The 25,613-nt window shown below is 41.8% G+C and overlaps 1 protein-coding gene across 3 annotated transcripts in view; it reads right to left on the bottom strand.

The window, feature by feature from the left end:
- The window catches only part of INPP4B (inositol polyphosphate-4-phosphatase type II B), a gene marked incomplete at its 5' end in the record, with an annotated part of 263,717 nt that extends 241,470 nt beyond the window's left edge, over positions 1 to 22,247 (bottom strand). The window contains one exon of one of the 3 annotated variants that reach the window (XM_081925958.1): positions 21,702 to 22,247. Of the gene's footprint in view, positions 1 to 20,581; positions 20,755 to 21,701 lie in introns of those variants that run through there. The other 2 variants (XM_081925959.1, XM_081925960.1) reach the window with 2 other exon arrangements.
- Positions 22,248 to 25,613: the final 3,366 nt, after the last annotated feature.

Here is a 25,613-nt window from a genome sequence, read left to right on the forward strand (position 1 = left end):
AAGGACTTCTGCTATAGCAGCAATGCTAGAGCACCTCTTTTCTGCTTGAGAGAAGTATTCAGTGATAAGGTAAAGAGATGCAATAACTCGCCTTTATCTATGAGCATTTATTGACTTCAGGCAAAGGCCCTTGGAGCACATAATACTAAGTAATAGTTATGAGCAGCATTCGTAAGTGGCAGGGAGCTCTGGACTCTTTCCCCTCCCCTGTCTTATTCCAGCACAGCCATGATAAGGATCTGCTTGCACTTTTGAACTAACTGGAGTTCCCATTATGACTGACTTGGGGGGATTTGTTTAAACAAGCCATGATTTTTTTTAAAAAAAATATATTCATAGCAGAAATATTGTAACCCCCGGCTCATGAAGAAGTGAATTATGGCCAACATGACAAAGATGTCTTCTATTACTATAGTTAGGAAATATACGAAATACTGCCCCCTTGAATGGGGGTGATCCCATTTCGTTGCCCTACTGGTCAGCAGAGTCACCCACTTTACTGCATGAGGAAACGTTGACATTTTGGAAAACAAGTCGAAAAATGTAACAGATTTTCTGGCAATGAACTAAGATAAAGTACTGGTAGATGTAAACCTTATAAAATTAAAAAAAAGTAGTAGTATCTGATTTTTCTCTCATATATTTACCTTATGCAGAGGGGAACAGACCTCTTTCTGCCTCCAGGTCCATTATCAGATTTTTGTATCAGTACCTGCAGTCAAGGGCAAGGTGCACAGCGTACAGCGTACAGCTAACACCTGAAGCCTCCTGGTTTCCAAACAACCATTTCAACCTTCCCTTTCCCCCGTGCTTAATAGCTTTCAATATATTCCTTACATAATGATTGGCATGACTGCAGATATACAAATCTCCCAAGCAAAATATAATGAGAGGGGTTTTAAGGAAGGTTCTCTGTTTTTTTGTTTAGTATGCATTCTGTAAAATTCAGAAGTGAATAATTAATCCTATTTATGGCATTAGCATGGAGGCATGGAAGTAACTAGAATGCTACTAAGGGTGCAGTCCTAAGCACACTTTAGAGTGGAAACAAGGCATATTGATTGAACTCAGCGGGCCATGCTTTCAAGAAAACATATTGAGGACTGGGCAGCTAGTACTCACAACATGGAAAGTTACAGCTCACTCTGAAATCCTTTGTTTTAAACATAAATGGAGCCCCTGGACAGAAACTTATGAAGGGCAAGAAAAGGAATAGCTGGTCCAAAACATTAATAGTTATAGCATTATGCTCACACTATGTGAACTGAAGGGCACTCAGCCCTTACACAAGCTTGCACATAGTTGCCCTGGGATGCCAAAAGGATTTTCTGGGCCTGGTAAACTGTATGTGGATTGGGACACACACACACACACACACACACACAGAGAGAGAGAGAGAGAGAGAGAGATGGCAAGAATATATTAACTTAGCCTAGCCTGCATACCTTGTTACAGAGACAAAAATAGCAAGAGAAGGTGGTTAATATTCACAACCTTGACCTCTTGGGAAGAAAAGCAAGGTACAAATATATAATGCAATTATTGTAAAGAAAAATAAACAGAAACAGAAAAGCAGCCTCCACTTGCTCTAAATGCAACATCCTACAGTCCTTATATTTTACAGCAAAATACAAAAACAAAACAAAATTTTTGCCAACACTGGAGGTGCAAATACATATATACAGTGCTTTTTTCTGGGGAGACGCAGAGGTACGCATACCCCTAAACATTTTGTGAACCTAAGTTTGGTCTCATTGAGGGGCAGTATTTCAATATGAGTAGGAAAATGAGAGTACCCCTAAACATTTTTTAAGAAAAAAAGCACTGCATATATAATAGCTTATTGTTGGGTCCCTCCCTCCACCACCTGTACCCTACAGGGAGAGGAGAGGAGCATGAAACTATTGACTTATTTTAGGATCAAAGCCATGATCTGCTGCAGATTCACAGCATGTCGCCTGCATTTGCTTTCCATACACAAGAAATGCCGACTCCAAGAAACTGAAGCTGCATCTTGGGACACCTGTGGCTTACATAAACAGCTGGATATGTACAGGAGTCCTATGGATCAGTGTAACATATACACATATTCAGAATTTCTCTCCTGTACACAAAGAAATTATCCTGTACACACAGAGAGAAATTAATTTAAGTATGTGGACTTGGATTAGGCTGCAGTCCTATACCCACTTATCTTAGACTGAGGACCGCTCAACTCATTTGGACTTACTTCTAAGTAGAAATGGTTAGCAATGCATGGTTCGCATCTAATTCACCCCCCTTTCTATATTTAATATCATTTGTTTCATGTTTCCCAACCCATTCCATATAGTACTTGGCAGCTTTTTGTGTGCTGTTTGGAATTCTATCTTTTCTGCTATTTTAATTACTTTTCTCTTGGCTGTATTCTTGCAATGCCTTGATCTACTGCTGGTGCAAAAATGATTTCATTTTTAATGGGTTTTACCCTTTTGATTTCCTCCTTCTCTTTTTAAAAACATTTAAGCTGTCCTCTTCTTGCAGAGTTTGAATTTTATCGCTTGCGCATGTGAAAGAGCAATAGCTTTTTGCTTGCCTTACAGCTGATTAACTGCAAGGAAGCCATCGAATATAAAATACAATGTGTTTGATTTCTAAACAAGTTCCTCCAGAGCCCCTTTTTGTGGTCAAGGTTAAGCTATTCCTTGGTACAACCCTACTTCTACTGAAAGTCCATTCCAAAATACTTCTAGAAATGCTTTCCTGTGCCTTTGGGGAAGGGCGCTGATGGGCTGCCATTCCTTACCTGCTTTGTGCATTTCAGCTGTTTTACTGATAGTGTTCTTATATGGCTGATTTTAAATACTTTAACTGGATTGTGTGTGGACCACCCTGGACTCCTGTGGGAGGAAGGTCAAGGTAGAGATATAATAAATAAAACCATTTTAATGACATAGGAAAAGCAACCCATCCTGTCCTGTTTTACTGAGGATTTTTAAATAGGTGTTTTGCTTGTTATTTGGTGTTATTTACAAACTACCAACTAAATAGTCTGGTTCCTTCCCCAGTCTTGTATAAGGGGAAATACAGCAGTACAAAAGTTTTTGAGCCATTATTTGCATATAATAAGGAAGACCTTAGGAGTGTAATGGAGTGCAACAAATTTGCAACATTAGCTTTCATCCAATTGAGCTGTTCGAATTTGGAGTGGGGGGACATACACCAGGAGCAGCAAGGCTGCAGGGAAGTTGCATGGGATACTGCATGTCCGTTTTCCGTGAAAGTACACACTAATCATCTCTGCTTCTACTTTCCTGGAAATGGTTCTTAGTTGAAAAATCACCGTGGTATGAAATTATTTTCAGTACACGGCATAAAAAGAGTGTCTTAACTGATCATGGAGACTTTTGTAAAAATGAATTTGAGGTTAAGAATATTAAGAAGAGTTCTGCTGGAGCAGACCAAATGTATATCTATCTCAGCACATTATGTTTCTCACAGTGGACAACCAAGATACCTACATGAAGCTCAGAATCAGGACATGAGAGTGTGAGCCACTCTGCCACATTCCCAGTGACTGTAGTGAAGGGCGTAGCATTGCTTCTGAGCCTGCAGGTGATACACAGGCATCATGACTAGTAGTCAATGACAGCCTTGTTCTCCATAAATTTGTCTAGTCCCCTTTACAGTCGTATATAAGTTGGTGCACCCCAACATCTTGTGGAACCAAATTCAATGGTATGGCGATGCACCATGTGTAGAAGTCCTTCCTTTTGTCAGTCCTGATTCTCCTACCCTTTAGCTTGATTGGATGACCCTGTGGTCTAAAATTAAAAGAGAAAAAAAATTCTCCCTCTCGCCACACCATGCATAATTTTATTTTTTATACTTTTTTTCTAAGCATTAAATTATGGCAACAAGAGTAGCAAGAACCACCACGGTCTTTCTGATACGCATTCCACGCAGATCTAGATTTGAAAAATAAGAAAATCAGATCAGCAAGTTAAAAACACCAGCTGACAGGAAGGTAGGAAATTTATTTCAGAAACAGCTGTTCAGACTCAAGTCTACTGGACAGACAATGCCACTTTGAATTCATAATGTGTTTTGAAAATTAATATTGCTTCTGATTGCCAGAATCCAGAGTGGAATACAAAGGTGGCATCAACACATCATCCCAACCTTTTGTAGGTTGTTCATGTGCACTTGTCTTAAGCACAAAATGTGCATGTAAATTAAAAGTCCTTTGCTATTTCCCACTGGAATTTAAAACATCTTCAGCTTTGATGGATATTCAAGAAGGCAGATATTCCAAAATACTTGGACAGGAAACAAAAACCCCTTCAGCTTCCTCTCACTTCACTACCATTTAGTTTAGAAATGGAAAGAAGGCTTGATACACATTTTAACAACAAACTCTTAAGCCTCTGAGGAAGTCTCCATACCTGACAGTTTACAGCTAAGCAGCACAGGGTTTCAGCTTACTCTATCTCTACACAAAGTACAGTCTCTGCAAGGGCTGCCACCACTGGTTCTAGCCAAGAAAACAAGGAAGTAAGCATCAGTATGATGTGTGAAAAGACTACAGTTTGGCATGTTCCAAGAAGCAGAAAACATGCAGGGAAGTATAAGCTCAAACTCATTGTCTCCTTATCCTCATTACAACATAACAATGATGCTACATTGTACTTTACCAACATAAATAGCTAATTATGTTCTCTCTCTTTTTGTCTTGCTAATTTCTTTTCTTCACTAAGTTTATCTTAGGGTGTTAGTTTACTACTGTGGTGCAGTCACTTATAGAAAGAAGGCCTTTTTAGTAGAGGCATCCTGGTTATGGGAAAAAAATTGCAGAGGCTAGATTTGCATGGCTAGATTTAAACTGTATAATTATTATTACTATTACTATAATGTATATATTAGAGTTGGCATTAAAGAGTATCGGTTAAAAAGAAATTACTACTATCACAGTCTTTCCTTCTTTTTTCTCAAACTATGTTTTCATTCATGTTTAGCAATCATTTCCTCTTTAATCCTTTATATGAAAACTAGCAAAGGACCTTGATCTTAATTGTGATGTCTTTAGGCAAAGTATTTTACATCTGGCACCTTGCCCCCAGAAGCATTCAAAAGAATCAAACACACACATACATACATCTATGCAGGTTCATAATCTCCATGAAAAACAGTTGCCTTGGGGGAAGCCAAGAGGAATAAACCAGCATCTAAGACAATCTAGAGGTTTCAGGACCTTGGAGAAAAATCAAGACTTTGATCTGAAACCAAAGGCAACCAATTCAACTCAGAAGAAATGTCACTGCCAGAGAGCCATACTGCACTACTGCTTCTGAATTGCTAAAATAATAATAATAATACACCTCAAAAACTAAATGGCAAGCAAGTTAAAAAGAGCGAGCCTATAGGTTTACAGTCTAAACAGGCAATAGGAAACAGGGGAAGAAAAGCAAAAAGGAAAGAACAGATGCAGAGAGGAGAGGCTCAAAATTCAGGACTTTGTAAAATAGTTGTAAAATAGAAGCAGCAACTAAAGATTTAGACCAGAGGAAAGGTGCTGGCAGAGCCACAAAGCAAACAGAGAGAAGTAAAAACAGATAAGAAAGAATTAAAGCCAACCATTGATTTAGTAAAATGTCAGTTTTAATTACAACCTGAGCTCTAAATGCAATATACAAGCTTCTGAACTGCACATAATTCCCCATTAGGAGGCATGACTGAGAAAAAATAAGAAGGCATTTCTGATTGAAGACATGTCACATACGATTAAGCCTAGTTTATCCTTCCCCTCAAGTTCTTTGTCTGCTTGGAGAGGAGCTTTCCAGCCTTTATTATTTCAATCTTGCTGAGTCAATTGTGATCTATATCAGTATCAGTTTTGTACCACCCTGTGTTAGACACCAAGTCAAGTCTTAGATGAATATGTAGCTCACCCACCATAGATGTGAAGGAAGACCCCAGCTGAGTAGATTTCCTTTCCTACTCTATGGCAGCCTTCCAGTTCTTTAGGAGCCTCTGTGGAGGCTGGTGGAGTCAGACACCTTCATATTTAGACCAGAGAAGGTGTGGCACAACAGTGAATTCTTGCTCTGTGGAGATATCTGTATATATAATGCACATTGCTCCCCAAAAGAAGATACCTTCCCTTTTCTAGAAGTAGTAGAAAAGCTGTTTCAACTAAAGTGACATGCTCACAGCAGCAGTTTGCCACGAAATGATTCTCTAGCACTGCAGCATTTGTCCTTGACTCAGCACCAGTTTGATGTCACACTTCTTGTTTTTCCCTGGAGTGCTTGAAAAGCAACAAGGTGGACAGTTCTGGAATAAAGTTTATTACTGTCTGCTTGGCCAGAAATATCTAGTAGGGTGCCTTTTTAGAAGACAGCAAGCTCCCTTACTCAATGTAAGGGAATATGGGGCAGCCACTTCTGCTGTCAGCATGGGAGCAAAGTAGAGAGGAACAGCAGCAAAATACAAGTGGAGTGCTTTTCCACTGATGTGAACATGGGGAAATAGACTGCCGCTGTTCAAAATGGTAGATTTGAGCACTCTTCTCTCTACAGGGGAAGGGAAAGGGGAGAGGTCTCTGCAGTAGCAATTATGGACTTCTAGACCTCCTACTTCAGCTCCACTGGATTACCTAGGTCAGATGCATTAAGCATTTTTATTCCCCTCTGCAGTCCTTTGGTTTTCTTTTTATTTCCTGAATTAGCTGACAGGTCCATTTTCCATTCCCTGGCAGAGGCTGTTTCCAAGCAACTGATGGGAGGAAAATGGGGAGGAGAGATGTAGAGCCTGTAGTTATTGACATCTACCTCCTCTTTGAGCACAGAATTTACCCAAACGGCTACACCTGTAGCAGACAGGTACCACTGAAGGGGCAAGGGTAAGCCTAATTCATATAAAAGCTTTCTTACAACTTTGAGGGTTAAAAATAAATTTTTAAAAATCAGTCAAGCGGTATATAAATTTTATGAAATAAAATTAATTTACTAAGCAGAACCAAATCAACCTGCCACCAGTCTTAGACAAAATGGTTAATTGCATTTAATCTTAATTTTCACCTACTCCCTCTCACCATTTGAGATCAGCTACCAGAAGGATCTGTTCTCTAAAATCAAGGACATCTCCAAAAAGCAAAGAGGATATAGAATTTAGAAGCTTCTTTTTCCAGGAAAAAGGCAAGTACTGTATATTCATTTAAACAAAGCAGCCACTGGGTTTATTCTACAGCACTTGTGGCTGAAGCTCTCCTGTCCTACTTTAGTTAAGAGCACCTGCTTCATCTTCAGTGCCTTGACTTCATTATATGTTTGTATGCTTCAAATAAGCATCCTAAATGTAGTCACTATGGTAGAAACTTAACACTCTATCCTACTGGCTATTAGAAGTTGCAGCCGCAGTGCTGCATTCACACTCCACACAGAGAGACATTCTGACAGCTCTCAGAATATGACTCAAGTGGACGCCCCCGGAAATAAGGGCCATGAATAGCACCATGGGTACAACAGTTCAAACTCAGCTTGCTGAAACAACTATTACAACCTTCTCCAAAAGTTGTATCCCTCAGATGTTTTAGACTCCAGCTCCCATCAGCCCCAGCCAGCACAGCTAGTGGTCTGGGATGATGGGAGTTGTAGTCCCAAATAGCCAGAGAGCACAAAGTTGGGGGGACATTATTGGGTCACATATTCCACAATTGGCAGGAAACAAAAGTTGCATCAGCTGTATACAGGAGTTCATAGTATCCTGTTGTGGAGTATCATAGTTTTTATAATGCTAGTACATAGCAGTAGTCATCAAAATATTCATTGACTTGACAGTAGGGTTCTGTTGCCATTTCTCAAGTGCCATGTAAAGAAAGATGTCACTCAAATTCTTTATAATATAGTTTTTACAAGTGCTTGCAAAAATCAGTGTGATTACTAGGCTTGATTGTGTTTCATGCTGTTTATTCTCATCCAGAGGAGAGGACTGAATTTCAGCAAGCCTCTCTACTGCACAATTTAGAATTTCTAAGTTCCATTAGTCTCTCTCAATGGTTTTTAACCATTATATTAACTCGCTCCCCCTGCCCTGAAATACAGGACCAGAGTGGCAAGCACAAACCAGAACTCTGGAGGTAGAATGATGAGCAAGTGGTAGTCCTATGTGAATGCTCAACATTCATCCTCTCACAATCTGAAGGGTGTGGAGTGGAGCTTTGTTTTAGTAATCTGATCCATTTTCATGGGTGTTTTATATTGCTTTGGGGGCTCTTTTAGAAAGGCAGTTAATATAAATTTAAACCTTATCATTATTTGGAAGCCTGATCTTGCAGGGTTCTGCACATCATTCACCCTGCATGTGTCGAGCATACATGCACACCCCTTCACATCTTTACCCTGTGGAAATCTGTGGGGTACGGCAATGGAGACATGACAGAGGGGAATGGAAAAGGGAGAATGACCCTGTTCTCTCCCCTCAGGTGACTGGAATCACATGATGGGTGAATGCCTGCCTAGGGCTTCTATGGCAATATGAACTTCTATATTGGTAAGCAACTGAGAAGGCAAATGGGTAGGAGCATATATTCTAAACGACATGCCCTAAGTGGGTAATAAGCTACATGCAACTTAAAAATGTTATGAACTTTCGGGGGGGGGGATGCATTGTGATGTATAATACTTTCATAAGTACCCAATGCACTGTGTACATTTATCATCTCTTCTTAAAAATGGAATTTATAAACTATATTAGATATGGAGTGGACAATGACTGGGAGGGGTCCATACATACCCACCTCTTTTAGCCAGTGAATTCTGAAACAAAGAGATGCAAATCAATATGGAATGTAAATGCCAAGATTGCATTATATTGAAAGTCGTTTGATCCAAACCTTCCCTTAGGGGGTGTGGGGGGAAAAAACCTGTTAGAAAAACTAATAATAAAAGAACACTGTCCTCCTGAATAATGCATTTTCAATACATAGACATTTTAAAGACTATTGTGAAGGTTGAAAAGCAGGACCTGCATGAAAGAAGAAGCCCTATTTATAGTTTTATGAGTGCAAATGTATTCAAGTTTGCTTCTTTGGTCATAAGTTATGAAATAAGTTATGCAGCTGGAGAGAACTTCAAGACGAATATTTGGGGGGAGGGGAAACCCTGCCTGAATAAGCAGAGGATGTCATACAAAAATGCACACTTACAGCAGACCACCAGCTAAATAGGAGAACTCCATCTAAGCTCTACACAGTTTAAAAGTGTATGAAAGTGTCTGTAGTCACGATTAACAGTCGCAGTGCAGCTCCTTCTCTTCTGAAAGAAGATTCCCTCGTGATAAAAATGAAAAAGGTGACTTTAAGCCTAGGCCTCCCAAGAAATTGAAGAAGCAGACAAAAAAGTGGCCTCGGCAAATGACTGACTGAACCAGCCAGCTGCTTACAGTACTCATTGCATTAAAAAGAGAAAGGGGTTACCTGCCCTCCTGGTTACTCAGAAGTTATGGAAAGAAAGAACAGAAATTGCTCTTCAGCTGCTGAAACAAAGGAAAGGGCTGCTACATTATGTAGAGGAAGAAGCAAATGTTGCTGCTGAGAAACCTGCTATAGTCTGTCTTGCAACAGTACTAAAGCCCAGCAGATGACCAATTGAAATATTTAGCACAGCAAAATCATTCATATCAATAACATATTGCCTTTAAAAAATAAAAGATGATACAAAATGCTGGCTTTTACTGAACAACTGCAGACCACGTCCATGGACAGCCCGGAAACTTTTTTCAACAACAGAAGGAAATTTGTTTTAGCATTATTGCTTGAATATTTTAGAAATACTTCAAGCTGACTTTGAGCCACAACTGAGATACACACATTACTTAAAATTACAGAAAGAATCCTAAAATTTATGAAACCCTAGAAATTCTAGTACAAATCTTAGTCTCAACATAAAGCCACTTGAATACTTGTGTTTCAAAATGTACAGTCGAACAACGCTCTTCATATTACTGAGTTACACTACAGTAAACTTAAAGTGAAATTCCATTTTATTTTTACCTGCAGAATGTTGTTCTGATTAACTGAATAAGACAGTAGAGAGAGAGAAACCAGAACATGGCTTCAGGCAAGATGCCCAAGTATGTCACTCTAACATAATGTGCCAAAATTGATTATGTTGAAGGTAATTTCATCATATTTAAAAATGAGCAAGCGTAATTTTTTTTCCCTTTTCAAAACAGTACAATAATCTGTTCTTTTGTTTCTATAAACCTTAATAAATATTCATGAGTAGCTTCATGACACCTCATTAGTGAGCTGTTAAGCAAGTTGAACCAATGCTGAATTAAACATTTATAATGAATTACTGTAGCTTCCTAATGCAATGTGATTTTTTTTTTGTAAATACAAAAACACATTTGTTTTAATAATTGCAATTTGAAAGACATAACTGCTTCCATTTGTGCTTGCAGAAATTAAAAATGTAAGATTTTTCCTTTGAGGAAGTTCGTTTTTTCTTCAAAACCAACACCACACCTATGAATCGGGACCAGAGTGTTCATTTACAGGGAATCTTAGGATCCAACACTACCAGACTGCCAAGGATCACAACTACAGAACTAGTTGCATTATTAAATACAATGTTTCACATGTTTGGCAAACCTTTTGGCTTGTTAGCTTTATTGTGGCATCAACTACATCAACCTTAGCAAAAGCTATCTAATCTTCCAAGGTGACCCCCATTTTTTAACATTATTACATTCTCTAGCAACAAAAGGGCACCATATTTTTCATCACTAATAAAACACTGTGGCTTCTAAAATTCATTTTAAAGTTGCTGGGCATAGGTCCGTCCCCCCCAAAAAAACAAAATGCCTGAAAAACTAAATACTCAGTTTTCAGATTTTGAGACATCACAGGCATGATTGCATTGCTAGATATTTAATGAAAGATCACAAAGATAAAAGTCACCTTAATTTTTTTAAAAAATAGTAGTGTTTGTTAATTTAGGAAAATTAAATGCATGAGCCATTGCAGCAACAATTTTGTGCAAAAGAATATCCGTTAGGCGACTCATTAGTCATGTCACCAAGCCTGATGTTCTGGGCAGGAGATTCATTTTCTGGGTCTGCAACTGCCAAACTCTGTCTAGGGCATGGCACTGTGTTCGCCTCAGTCTCCCAAACTGAACCCATTCTACACTCAGTGAAAAACGTAGCAGACAAAAGCAAGGAAAGAGAAATGAAAGTAGGAAAAAGCTGCCCTCCTTTACTCTTTTTCTCCCTTCCCGTTTGGGGATTGGTGGAGTAGAAGTCAGGGAGCCCAACAATAGGTGGTACCAGAGCCAGTGACAGGCAGAGGTAACCAATTTCAGTTTTGTCCTCATCCCTTTCTGAGTTGTACAAAACCTGGCAGAAGAAGGGCCACCTGGTTGGAAGAAAGAAGACATGCAGGAGCCATGAGAGGGCAAGCTGAGGCAACTGGAGAAGCAGTGCCCCAGTCAATCCTGTGGAGCAGTCTCCACTGGAAGATAGTATACAGCCATCACAAAACTGTCCATTATAATCATTATTGAACTGCACCAAAATATTGTGAGATCCTGCACCACGAAGGTCGCTTCCTCCCCTTCCTCTGGCTCCCACCTGTTTCCACGTTCTATCTCTGCAATCAATGCATGCAAAATAAAATGCCTTAAGCAGTGCCATTGCACAAACTGATCATTGTGATCACGGCTCTCATTTACACCAAGACATCTTTCGATATTAGCCTATAGGTTATCAGTGGATTTACTACCAAACTGACATACACACCCTACATTGTAGGACCGTCAGGCATACCTGAGCCTTTGGGGAAAAACAAACACACTGCACCAGCGTTTTTGTTTTCAAAAGTTTGCTTGCCCTGCTTGAAACCCTTGTATATTTGCAGTTACATAAGGTTCTCAGCATTGCACACTGCCATCTGCTGCACAGTTTTATTACAAGCTTTGCCAAAAAAATACCAATCCACCTTATAACATACGTAACAGAGACGTTGACACTTGGTTTCAACTATTCTTTCTGCTACAACTTGGAGAGAACAATGAATTAAATGCAAGATAATGCAATATTAATTGTGAGGCGATGCAAATTCGATAATGGGAATTTATTAAGGAAAAATTATTTAGGCAATTCTATTGATTGTTATATTTACTGATGTCATATAAAACTCTTATCACATTAAGAAATATTTTAAATAAATAATATGAAGTCATAATCCATTTTTTATTTCATTCAGACTAAATATTCATAAAGGAAATTGCCGGTTACTAAAATCAGCACCGAGTTTAGGCTGGCTTGGGTGCTTCCTGCACAAGGCAACTAGCTGGGGGCATGCAAAATTGAGCAGATTTATAAGTGAGTAGATTCATAACTGAAATTTGGGGATGCCCACTTTTGGCCTCATACAGGGTGCCAAATCTTACGAAGGATTTCCAAAGTCCACCTCTGCTAAAATGCCCATGATATATGCAGTCCAGCAAGTATGAAGCCCACTCTATACGACATGCTTTCTTTCTTTAAAGTATCTGTTGACAGATTGCATCTAACACAACATCAGATACATAGTTTGTAAATTGTTTTCATTTGAAACTCTGTTGTCTGGTTTTAAGCAGTCTTTCTTGCAACCTTAGTATCCTGTTATATCAAATTAAAGGGAGCAGGAGGAGATCAACACAACTTTCAGAAGGCAGGGAGAGATTTTACAAGACCCCTACACGATTTCACCCTTAACTAAGATGGTATTACTAATACTACAGCATTAACTAATACTCTGGGCACTTACTGAAGCCCCAGAATACCTAAAGGCCACATCCCATATTTCTTTTCTTTAAACACAGCACAGCATCTTTCCTGAAGTTGTTCTTGCAAGACAAAACAAATATTATTATTATTTTTACAGGATGTATTTGCCTTGTTTCTTAATACTTTTGAATACCATTTCAGTGAATCTGCAGTGAATGACTGACACTGGATATTGCCCAAAGTATTAATAAGTATTACTCAAAAGTATTAAGGAGCAAAATGGAGAACTGTTGGTTTGTTGCAAAAGTAATTTTATTAAGTTATGTACAGTATTTGGGTTTCTACTCACTCATTCCTTATGGTTCAAAGGATTATGCAAAAAAAAATTAAGGTGCAAAATAAGCAAGGAATTTAAAATAACTAAATAAACCTAATAATTATTTTTTTTAATCCCTGGAAGCACAAACATAGAACACCAAACGGCTGGAAGCCTGTCTAAACAAGTATGTCCTGCACTGTTACTTGAAAAGGGAATTCTGGATCCACTAGGTGGTCACAGAGAATCTTTTTCTTACCAGTCTTGGCATTTCACTAGAAGGTTTTTACTAGGTTAACCCGTCAGGTGTGTTTTTTCCCCAACCGTGGCAGGAAAATAGTTTGAATCTGTCGCTTCACAGTTTACAGCTCTGTGTTTTAGCCACTACACTGCATTTCATGACATTTTCCTCCCAAGTGTCTGTGACAGGTTTCAGAAAACTAGATTGAGTGGCAAGCCAAACTGAAGTAGAGCACATGAGCAATTCAAGGGGTCAAATCCATTTCTCCCTTTAATCCCTCCTTCACCTCCTTCCCTCTATAGCATCTTCATAGCTGGCTGAACCTGAGTGCCCCCAAAAGACTTGCCACCTATACTGTAAGAGAATCTGCAAGAAAAGCATCGGTGGTGTAGAGGTTGCACATTTGAAACAGTTTCTTTCTCTTTCTCTTGGGGGCAGGGGAAAAAACCTCATGTGAGAAGTTGGGTGAGACTGCCATCTGGACAATTGGTGTTCACTTGAGCCACTGAACACCAGTTTCTTTGCTACAAAAAATATACTTAGAATCACCTGCTTAGAGGCTGCAATCAAGGAATACAACAAAATGCTCTCATTAGCACTTTGCCTCTTCAAAGAGAAAACAGATCCCAGAATCTGAAATGGAAGCCTCTGCATTAAAAAGGAAAAAAGAATATTTGCATTGCAATAAATGCAAATATAAAGCACTTTCTTTGCTGGGATTACTCCTACCACTGTGTCAGTCAAAGAATACAGTGGCACTGAACATCACATGGGTTCTCTTTTGCAAAAGAGATACTGATTTCATTACCATGCATAATGGAAAAGTGACTGGACATTGGTTAGTGCACACAACCGTGTCTACATTCTGGCAATATGGATGGTGAAGAGGATACAACTCAGAGTCTGTATTGCCTCCTCTAGTGGCAAGGCAGCTGAGCTCTTTCAAATAGTCTGGAGGTTGCTGACATATATTGTAGAGGAAGACCAAAGCCTTTGAGGGGCCATTGTGACCAACTGGCTGCACATTCTGATCTTGACTCTGCAGTTGTGGCACATCCAATCAAATCATACATGTGTAGCTGGTGAAGTGTTGTGCAATAGCTTGACTTCAGTGGTCTAGGCACAGGTAACTTCAAGATTGGATTAGTGCAATATACTCTAAATGAGGTAGCTTCCCTTCAGCTTCATCTGGAAATTGGAATTTCTGTTGATATGCTACATCCCTGCACTGGTTGCCAGCTTGTTACTCGGCCCAATTCAAGGTGTTACTATTAGATGATAAAGCCCACTCTACTGCTTCCATCTACAGAACTGACACTTTTATAAGTGCTACATGTGTTTGCTCCACACTCACAAGGAACTGATCCTTCAGTGTATCAACACCTAAAGGTAAAGGATCCTTGACCATTAGGTCCAGTTGTGATCGACTCTGGGGTTGCAGCGCTCATCTCGCTTTATTGGCCGAGGGAGCCGGTGTACAGCTTCAGGGTCATGTGGCCAGCAACACCTACTAGCCCATTAATTTTAGGCAAGCACCTTCTCTGTATAGCTCGCCCACCACTTATGCAAGGGTTCGGTTCCAAGGGTCCATGCACAAAGGCAAAATCACGCAAAGTCAGGAACCTCCAGAACCATCATCCCCCCAAGGAGGCAGAGGGCTTCTTATTGGGCTCTGGGAAGGTTACAGAGGCCAGTAAGCAAGGAAAACCCACTGGGTGCATGACTCGTGGTCTTTCCCTGCTCTCCATTTATTCATTCCCTCACCCACCCACATAATGTTGCAATTGCAAATGTAGAACAAGTGCAAGTTGCAATGCCACTGTATTATTTTTGGCATCTGCTAAAAAGTTTTAGTTAAGCCTATCCATATGGGTAATTTTAACAAATATGCTTGTGATTTCTAGATGTTTTTAAATGTTTGATTTTATATGTATTTTAAAAAATATTTTACATTGTTTTATGTACCTCATTTGATGGTTTTTATTGATTAAGTTGTGCATAAATTTGTTAATTAAATAACTGGGGGGGCAGAAGGAGGGAGGGAAGGATGGAGGAAGAAGAGGCAGGAGCAGCTGCTGAAGCTGCCTGGCAGAAACAACATCTGGATTTTCCATAATACCTACATAAGCAAATGATGGCGTTTCAAAAGAAAATGTCCATTGTGGAAGCACCTTCACTTGGTGTTCCGGCAAATGCCAAGAGAAATCAATTAACTTTAGTTTCTCATTTCACATACACACCCTGTACATATGCAAATATAATGCTAGGTCTCAAAGCACATGTAACTTACATCACCATAAATTTATATCATTGCAAAACAACAATGTGTTAATTGCTATAGCGACCCATTATTATGCACCCTTGCTCAGGAAATGTATAGATTACAAAAGAATCCTGTGAGATAAGTTAGGCTGAGGATCTATGACTGGCCCAAAGTAACCCTGGCTTAGCAATCTTTCAGGTCCTGGTCCAACATTCTAACTACTACATCACCCCTTCAACTTTACCATTCCGTTCTAGAAACTCGCCAAAACCAAAAATTGTACATTGTTTGGAAACTGTATGTGACACCCTCACTCAAACTATCTGTTTGTTGGCCAGGGAACTGAAGGCATGGGGAATAATAATTAGCAAACCCAAGCCCCTGGAATGAAAACAGCTATGTTCAATAAATAGGAAAACAGGATTCATTCTCACGGTGAGATTTCCACCAGTAGGCATCTAGGGTTGCTTTTGAGTTTGAAATGCTTTGTGAGGGTAAAATGGGCTAAGTGGTCTGGTGTCACAGATGAAATGAAGTGATGTGGAAAGTGCTTCTTTGCTTTAAATTTCACCCTCCCAAGACCGCTTTGCAACAGAAACTGTGCACGGGTTATGGGCTAAGATTTTTGAGCTAAATTTTTCTTTAATTTGATATTCTATGTGAATTCCTGAGAGAGTCTTTTTTTTTTTACAGGGGAAGAGGCACTGGCCTACAAATGCACTGAAATATAAATAATTAGGCAGCCTATTCCTATTTAAAGTCAGTACGTTCATCACCTCCACGCTGCCAAGATACACCTTTGCTTGAAGTCTTAAAAAAAAAAAATCTATGAAATAAGTGAGTTACTTTCAAAACTAGCTTTGAAATTTTTCACTACTGGTAGAACTAGGGCTTTTTTTCAGCCGGAACTCAGTTCTGGTACCTCTCAGGTGGTTGTCATTGCCATTCCAAGAGAAGAAGGGAGGTGTTCATGGTGAGTTCTGGCACCTCATTTTCTAGAAAAATAGCACTGGGTACAATCACCAACTGCAATGCTGGTAGGAAACACGAGCTACATGCATCACATCCCAAGTCACTGTCCACAGTACCAGTCTTGCCCCCAATGCAACAGAGATACCCCCCATCTTCCAGACTTTAACACATCCTGGCAGCTACTGATGTAAACAACAAATAGGCATAGGAAAACTCACAGGAGGATCCTTGTAGAAATGGAGTAAGGGTCAAGTGCTTCCTAAGGCAATGCAGCACTAGGACAAGAGGGCATATTTTGCTGGTCCCAAGCACTCTGCCTTCCCCACCTGGATTTGAACCTGAAAGACAGGGGGAAAGTGCAGGTGCATGGAGGCCAAGTTGTAATCAAACAAAATTTGTTGATCACAAGGCACATCTGTTATGACATTAGCCTAAGCTTCCATTTTTCTGGGTTTGTGGAGCAAAAGCCAACATGAGACAGGTTAAACTGACTATATGCATTTCTGAATATGACAAAAAGCTGGAGTATCTGAATATTTACAGCACTAATGTAATAGAAGTTTTATATTTAAAGAAAATTCCACTTAAGCAAAACACAGAATTATCTGCATGTTATGTTTGCTTCACTGGAGGAAAAGAGGCTCTGCATGTAAATTTGGTTTCTCCAGATCTTTGGGGCTTTTAATGCTAATCACAATTGAAATCAGAGGAAAAAACCAGCCTGGGGATAAAGGGAGAAACCCTGACTTCACACACTGCAGGACAAAGCTGTGGGGCCACAAACAAAACCCAGGGTGGTGCCCCAATTTAAATTAAGCCCCAAAGCACCTTTTCTCTTGCTTTATGTCAAAAGGATAATTTAATAAGCTCTTAACAGTCCAAGGAAATGACACCCTAGAAAAAAAATCTCATGAACATGGCATTCCACAATCCATTGAACTCTGACATTTTTTTCACAAACACAGCATAAACATGTTTGTATGATAAATGGCTAATGGGACAGAGAAATTGCTTTATACCTTTAAGTAATAACATCCGCACACATGGTATAACTAGCATGTGAAAGGTTGAGGTTGCAACCTCAGCACACTTGCTAGGAATTAAGCCAGGTATAAGCAAACTCAGTCCTCCAGATGTTTTGGGACTACAACTCCCATCATCCCTAGCTAACAGGACCAGTGGTCAGGGATGATGGGAATTGTAGTCCCAAAACATCTGGAGGACCAAGTTCGCCTATGCCTGCATTAAGCTGTACAGTTATACCTTGGAAGTCAAATGGAATCACGAATCCATTCTAGAAGACTTCCAAAACATTCAAAAACCAAATCGCAGCTTCTGATTGGCTGCAGGAAGTTCCTGCAGCCAATCAGAAGCCCCATCAGACGTTTTGGTACCAAAAGAATGTTCGCAAAACAGAACAATCACTTCCATTCGGGAGCCAAAACGACTGACTTCCAGGGCGTTCAGAATCCTTTATTACCCCAAGTAGAAATATCTTCAGTCCATTGTCTCACAAGGCTCAGTTCCTTCAGTGCAGCCAATAACTGTATAGAACTGTATGTATCCACTTTCATTTAAATGCAACATCCTTTTCTCAAGAAAAAAAGACCAAGGTGATTATTTAGAATGATATTCTGCATGAAAAGTTTGCTACATTTGGAGCCACCCCTGGATGTAGTCTCAAATGGAGAAACGCAGGTGCTTTTTAAAAACAATAATAATGAAAGTTTAAACACACCTCTTAATATCAATAGTTGCAGAACACAAATTACACTGAAGTAAAATCAGTGAAAAACTTCACAATCATAAAATTGAAGTGGAGCTTCGGGTACACACAAATCCTGCTCAATATAGGACATCGAGAACTACAGAATCTGCAACAGACAGGTGCCCTGACTCTACTGGTAGACCTCCAGCAGAGGAGAGTCCAACACACCTCTAGATAAGTGATTGTTATTATTAAATCCGGTGGTGGCATTTTCTTGCTCAAGGGAACTCAAAGTGACTTACAATGAAAAAGAAGTGGTTCCATTGCCATACTGCTCTTACCCTCAAGAAACTTCTCCTAAAGTTCAGCCAAAATCTCCCTCCTCTAACTTAAGCCCATGTGATGTAGTCCTGCCCTTTGGGACATCAGAAAAGCAACCTTTGGCAGTGTACACATTGCCATTTATTCCAAAGCACTCCCATTGCTCACGTTAGCCACAACTCCCGTCTATCCCGCAGTTTCCTGAGGAATACTGTTGCTTGGTGCTCCCCCCCCCCTCTTGAACCAACTTCCATCAGATTTGGAAAATGTAAGCCACATTCACTTCGCAGTCAAGCCGAGGTGTGCACATTTGAGACAGCCATTGCACACCAGCAGATGAGAGCCTCATTAATAGGAGGCTGCAGGAGCAGGGTAACTAGACAGGTAATGTGCATCAGGTGAAGTCATCCCTGCCACTTCTCTGGTGTGTACAGCAACATGCAAATGAAACTTGAAACGCAGTGGGAGAAATGGCATCGTTGCATTTTAAGCTGCTAATGTGCACATAGCCTAAGCTCTCCGCTGTATCATGACCTCCCTCAGTACTCATTGCAGGGTTTGTTTTCCATATCATTGGCCATCTTTACTGCCCATTTCAATCCATTCTATATCCTTCTTCAAGTGTAACACCCTAGCAAGTGTAACACCGCTTTTTTAAAAAATAAAATTTAAGTAACGTTTTAAAAGGATCCACATTTTAAATACGTGTACATCATCATTACTACTGTGAACCTCTGCACCTATCAAGTTGCCTGCTTCCAGTTTATGCTGCAGTAGTGGAAGTGTGCTAAAGAGCAAAATTTTGTCAATATGTATATCTACCCAAACCATATGGCCAGAACTAAGAAACCTTGCTTTCTTTTCTCTTAGGCATTGCAACATCTACCCACAGGGGTACTGCACAAGTGGAATTCTTGCATCCAGATAATGACTAACCATGGAGCAGGAGTCCTATGCATAAATCACATGTGCTTCCTTAGATTCCAGAAGCAAACCCAGAAGCACATCAATAATTTAAAGCCCCCAAATCCTATAAAGACTTCCATGCATGCTTAATTTGATGCACTGTGAGTAATCCCCCCTTGAATTCAATGCAAGATGACATTGGCTCCAATCCTGCACATTTTTGTATGCATCTAGTTGTACTAATTTGGGCCATTCCATGTTGACAAATGAATATATATAAGAAACCAGTTATATAACATCCTAAGTAAAAAAAGGAGGCCAATGCAGTGTTGCTGATCAAACATAGGTATTGCCTTAATACTTAACAGAGCCGTGTGTTTGTGTGTGTGTTTTCCTGAAAATTAAACCCCACTAACAATTGGTGCCGTTTTTAAAAAAGAGAGTCTCTGTTACCTCCAGGTGATTATCATCTAGATTGTAGAACAGCTGAGCCAGTATGGTTGGTTATCTCCCACCACCTCTCCAAAGGAGACAGCCTTTTAGCTCAGAGGAGAGGAATATATACAACCACAAAAACACTGCAGGCTATTAAGTCAATATTTCAGCACAAGAACTTTCAGAACAAAATCATCGTATTTAAATACAATGAACACCAAGTCCATTAACCAGTGCAAAATTCAACACCCCATGAAGCAATCTAGGTTCAATTAAACCTCAGTGTACATATTTAGCTGTATCATTAACAAGTGTGAACGCTTTCCAAAGAGAGAAGAATACAGAGGGATGTGCCAGATGGCACTGCACTTAATAGCTTTTCTCAAAAAACAAAAAACCAACCCTCAAAATTCTCTAATATTTAGAGTATACTCTAGCCAATACATCTGAGCTTCATTTGCATTTTAAGGAGTCTGATGAACGCACTTTCATTTGAGCCTAATTAAATAAAAGAAGACGAGGAACCTCTCTCTCTCTCTCTCTCTCTCTCTCTCTCTCTCTCCCTCTCCACACACACACACACACACACACACACACGAAGTGCCTCCTCTAACTTTTCTGACAATATTTGTTGTAGAAAGCCACGCTCTCCCCCCTCCCCCTTACTTAAATTTGCTCCAGATTTCCGATAAGTGTGGGCCAGCAAAAACTCTGTACCACGGTTTTCGGAACCTCCTCGCAACTAAGAGAGATTCCCCAGCAGGAACCGCAACGAGCTCGGTGTTCCTCCTAACGCCCACTTCTCCTAATGCTGAGAAGTTCTTTTAAATCTCCTTAACACAGTGTGTGTGTGTGTTCAGGGTAGCATCCGCACTTCCTTTGAGAGCGAGCTCTTTCTCTCTTCGGTGCCCAAAGTAACCACCCGGAATGCCACGTTTCCAATGCATCAGCCGCCGCCGCCGCCAGGAAGGAAGATCCTGCGTTCTTGATGGCAAGGCGACAACCAAAACGGCGATCATCCTCTGCCTTCCTTTAAACTAACAGGATCTCTATCGCAGCAGCAGCAACAGCAGCAGCAGCCAGCCAGTCTGCCTGCCTGCCTGCAACCCTCATTCACTGCAATCCCGCCTCATCTTTCCGGGCAGACGCCTCGCTTGGTACCCAGCGACAGACATCTCTCTCCTCAATAAGGGAGAGAAAAATGCACGCAGCAGAAAGACCAGGAGGACGAGAAGGGTCTCTCTTTGCGCCCCCAACCACCACCCCCATCACCGCCCTTTTTAAACTAGTTCTCCCGCCTCGCAGAGGAGGAGAAAACAACTCCAAACACGGTTCTCGCGGAAAGGGCAGGTAAGGCAAAGCCCGTCTCGAGGGTCCCAGTCGCAGCAGCAGCAGCCCCGGAGCGCCTCTCGCCTCCTCGCGCGCGCCAGGCAACGGAGCCACTGCCAGCCCCGCGACTCTCGACACCTGCTCCATTCGCCCTCGCTCGCCTGCTTCGGGGTCTCGCACCTGCCCCCGTACCTTCCCTGCCTGCAGCGCCCGCCTCTTCGGACTTGTGTTTCCCGCCCGCCTCCCGGCGAAACTGCAACAGGAAGAAACTTGAAAGGGGCTCGAGAAGCGGGGTGGGAAAACAGAGGCGACTTTCGCCTCAGACTAGCCCTCCGTCGGCGGCGGCGGCCGCAGCAGTCGCCCACCCGCGCTTGCCTAAGGCGCCCTCTCTCTCTCTCTCTCTCTCTCAGGAAACCGCCCCGGCGAAAGAGAGGGACGGGTCTGAGTTTGTTTTTACCTGCGCTGCCTCCCCGCGAAGGCGCCGCTCGCCCGCCTGCCCGCCTGCGTCCGTCTCCAGTCTGTGGCACGCAAGGACTCCGTAGCCTCTGCTATTTATAGTCCGCAGCTCCTCGCCAACCCCTGGCCAAGCGGGAGAGAGGAGCTGCAAGGGAAAGCAGCGGGGGCGAGACTCAGCGGGCTTCCGCGCTCTCCTGCCAGCCAGCCAGCCGGGCGGCCACCGCCAGCGCGCCTCAGAGCCTCCGCGCCGAGTCGAGGGGGCTGCTTCGCTGCAGCTGCTCGCACAAGCCAGAGGCGCAAAGCGAGGCGCGCGCGTTCCTTCCCCTCGGTAGCGCCGCCTCCCGCCAGCCGAGTCTCCGCCTCCTCTTTTTTTGCCTCCTTCCTCCAATGTCACCGCAGCTCGACGGAGGCTCCCGAGCTCTGCAGGAGGCCAACCCCAGGAGCGACGGCCGGTGCCCAAGGGCGCACGCGCCGCAAGAGACGCGAGGCCGGCGCGCGATGCTCCGCTGCTTTCCCTCTCGCGCTCTCTGGCACCGCAACGCTGAGCTCAGAGGTGACCCGGGCGAGAGGCGGGCAGCAAGCAGCTGTGACTTGCCGTGCGCCTCCCGGAGTCTAGGGGGCGCTCGCTTCTTGCTGTGAGCTCCCTGGAGAACCAGAGGGTGAGAAAGAGAGAGTGCCCTCTACTGGGAACTCAAAAGGCTGCGTTTTCAGGTGGTTTCCCCTCCTCCCCTCTCAACTAGCGTCCTATCTCAGGAAGTAGGCTGGCAGCACGTTTGAAAAGAATAATAAATGAGCTGCCAAGGTTTTTGACAATTATCTGGCACATAGCCATGTTTGAAGATGCCTGCCAGAGAAAATATTGGCAACTTTACTCACTGGTCTCATCTGAAGGATGAATGAGATAAAAGATTGTTAGAAAACCCCATAATTTTCAAAGGGTTGAGTAAATTGCAAACATGCATTTTATTTTTCCATTATGCTTACAGTCTACTCTTATATCAGATCTCCCAAGATGTCTTCAAGTGTTTCCCTACACACTGTTAACATCACATGAGGGGAGAGAGCAGGGGTCCACCATCCTCCCCATCTTGGCTGTTGTCCCCCCCCCCCATCCATGTTGGAGGATTTACCTCTGCAGCAGGATCTTGTTCCACCCATGTAGGCTCCTGCAGGATTTTGAAGGCTGATCTTCCAGGGTTTAAAATCATACTGTAATCCGGCACATGTCAAGTAAGCTCTCCTTGGATGAATTTCGCAAGAAGGCAAGATTTGCCCTGATAGATGAGACCAGTGGCCCATCTAGTCCAGCTGTTCTCATGGTGACCAACCAGATGTCTGTGAGAAGCTTGAAATCAGGACCTCAGTGCAACAAATGACATTCAGAGGCATGCTACCTTCTACAGCCACCAACACATGGGGACCTGTGGGAGTGGTGACAGTGATGCCACAAGTGGGGCCAAGGAGTGCACCCCCACGCTCTCCTCTTGTGTAATTGCATAAGGGGTGATGCCTCACTAGGAGTGCTTCCAGACTGTCTATATTTTGCAGGGGAAACATTGAAAAACGTTGGGTGAATTAATGACCAACAGGGAGTATAAATACAGTACCCACAAGCAAATCAGAGTGCATGCAGAATTCAACGTCATATTACTGCCCAGTAAACAAATCAAAATGAATGCTCAATATGGATCAGACACAATCGAACCACTGGGTAAACTTTGCAAAAGCAGATCAGGATAAATGCTGAGTGAACAGGTAGCCTGGAGGAGCTCTCAGTCTTCAGGAAGTTCAAGGGCCTGAACAAGTCCACACCTACAGAAATGCTACATTTTCAGCAATGCTGCAGCTGCAGATGTTCCCATATCAGTCATTGAACCCACTCTCATTCCTTCTGTTAGTAAAGTGTGTGTTTTGCGCTTGAGTGGAGAATATTGGCAGGTGACGTTAATGGGTAGAGAGCAGAACAGGGAAATATGGGAGGTCCAAATGATTCTCTGTCTCCCCCTGGTGGTATCTCAAAGGTTGTACATATGCACTACCCCTCGTACTGCCAAGGGATGTTGGCATAGAAGGGTAGCATGGTGGTGAGAGTACTTAATTTTGGCCTGCCATTTGCTTCATTTAAGTGTGTGGTCCAAAACATGACAGCAAATTCATCTCAGAAGACACATGGCCATTTTTAGCAGACAAACAACATGAGAGGAAAGTGCTAAAAGAAAATTGTGTGCTGATCTTTGGCTTATGTTTTGCATCTCTGCAGCTGCATTTTGTAAAACAATAGGGACTGTTGGGCCCTTAATGGCCAGCTCCAATTTAGTAAGCTTTTTTAATGGACGGAAGCCTTGTGCCTTTAATAGGTTTATGACTGCAGAATTGTTAGGTTCAGTCCTGCTCTCCTGCCTTCAACAATAGCCTGAGAAATTTAGCTTATCTCAGTTCTCAATCTCTGTGCTAAGAAAAGCTTCACCTGGTAAATGTCTATATGACAAGTTGTTCTAAAGCTTCAGAAGAAGGGTCAGTAAAAGGGTGGAGAAGGGGAGCCGTAATCTATTCATTAGTAAAGGAAGATAGGCTTATTTGGAAAGGGTATCTTTGCAGTCAATCAAGTCTTCATGTCATACAATATATAGCTGAGCTTTTGACATACTCTAAGAGGGGTGTCCAATATCAACAAGTCTCTGAACTTGCTGCTATTGCTCAGATGCTGATGGTGGCATTGTCCAAGATGGTGGCATAGCCCTTAGACCACGATCTGCCCCATCATGTAGAAAGTGAGGATTGCACCCAATGTTCTCTATGAGAAGAGGTTATGTGGAATATTCCAACTCATGCAAAATCCAGCTGTTTGGGGTGCAGCAGATTCTTCTCCAATAGCTGTCGGTCTGTTTCAGGGCACAATTCAAAGTGCTGCTTCAGGTTATCACCCTTAAAGTCTTAGAACCAGGATACCTTATGGGTGCACCATCTCTCCTTGCAAACAACCCAATCCATTGAGTTCAGCAGGAGGTCCCCCTTTGTGTGTCCTGTCACTGTCTAAAGTGTGAGAAGTGGGAACAATGAAGCTGGGAAATACTGGTGTTAATTTGCAGGGTATGGGGGGCAGCTGGCTTCTTTTGCTGCTGTGATTTTATTTTGTCTTGGTTTGAGTTTGTATAATAATAACAACAATGCAGAAGAAGAAAAGATCCTTCGTTACAATGTCCAGGATGTTAGGCTTCTTGTCCTTTGAGTTTCGTTTACCTTCCTCTTTATTTCTGTTTCAGCAAGCTTTCAAACATTTTTGTTTCCCTCCCTCTGGACTATGGCTTATTTTTTTTTAAAAAAATGCTCCTTTTCCTTGTTGTGCTACTTAAAAGGGCTTTATTGGGTGAATTATTTTTTGACTCATTGTATTAGCAGCATTGAGAGCTTTGCTAGGGAGTTGAAACAACTCATGATAAACAAATATTTAGGGGCAGCCACTTAACTTGCCTTTTTTCTCTCCCATCACTTTTCTCCCAGGCAGCTGGATTTGTTTCCCTAAATTGACATGAAGCGTTATAGTCAGTTGGCATTGACAGATACACACAGAGAGATGAAAGGTGCTTCCAGAGAGAAGTTTATTGTGGAATCGGTGCCACTCATATGTGCAAACCTTCTACAGGGTCCAGACAATACTGTCATCATCAAAACACCAGTCCATACTTGAACATTTAATCTGGATTTCCAAAAGGGAAAAATAATTCATTATGCATCTCCATTCACTTCTGATGTGGAAGGTCATTAGCACATTTGTGTGTGTGCATTTGGTTTGTCATGAGTGAGATTTTGGTGGGTGGCCTCCAATGCCACACAACCACACTTCCATTTGCCCATCACTCAAGCCCAACATAGCTGCCTTGTTTCCAATGCCAAATGAAACATACCTATTTCC

The sequence above is a fragment of the Podarcis melisellensis genome (assembly GCF_964234715.1).
Source record: "Podarcis melisellensis genome assembly, chromosome: 9".
NCBI lineage: Eukaryota > Metazoa > Chordata > Lepidosauria > Squamata > Lacertidae > Podarcis > Podarcis melisellensis.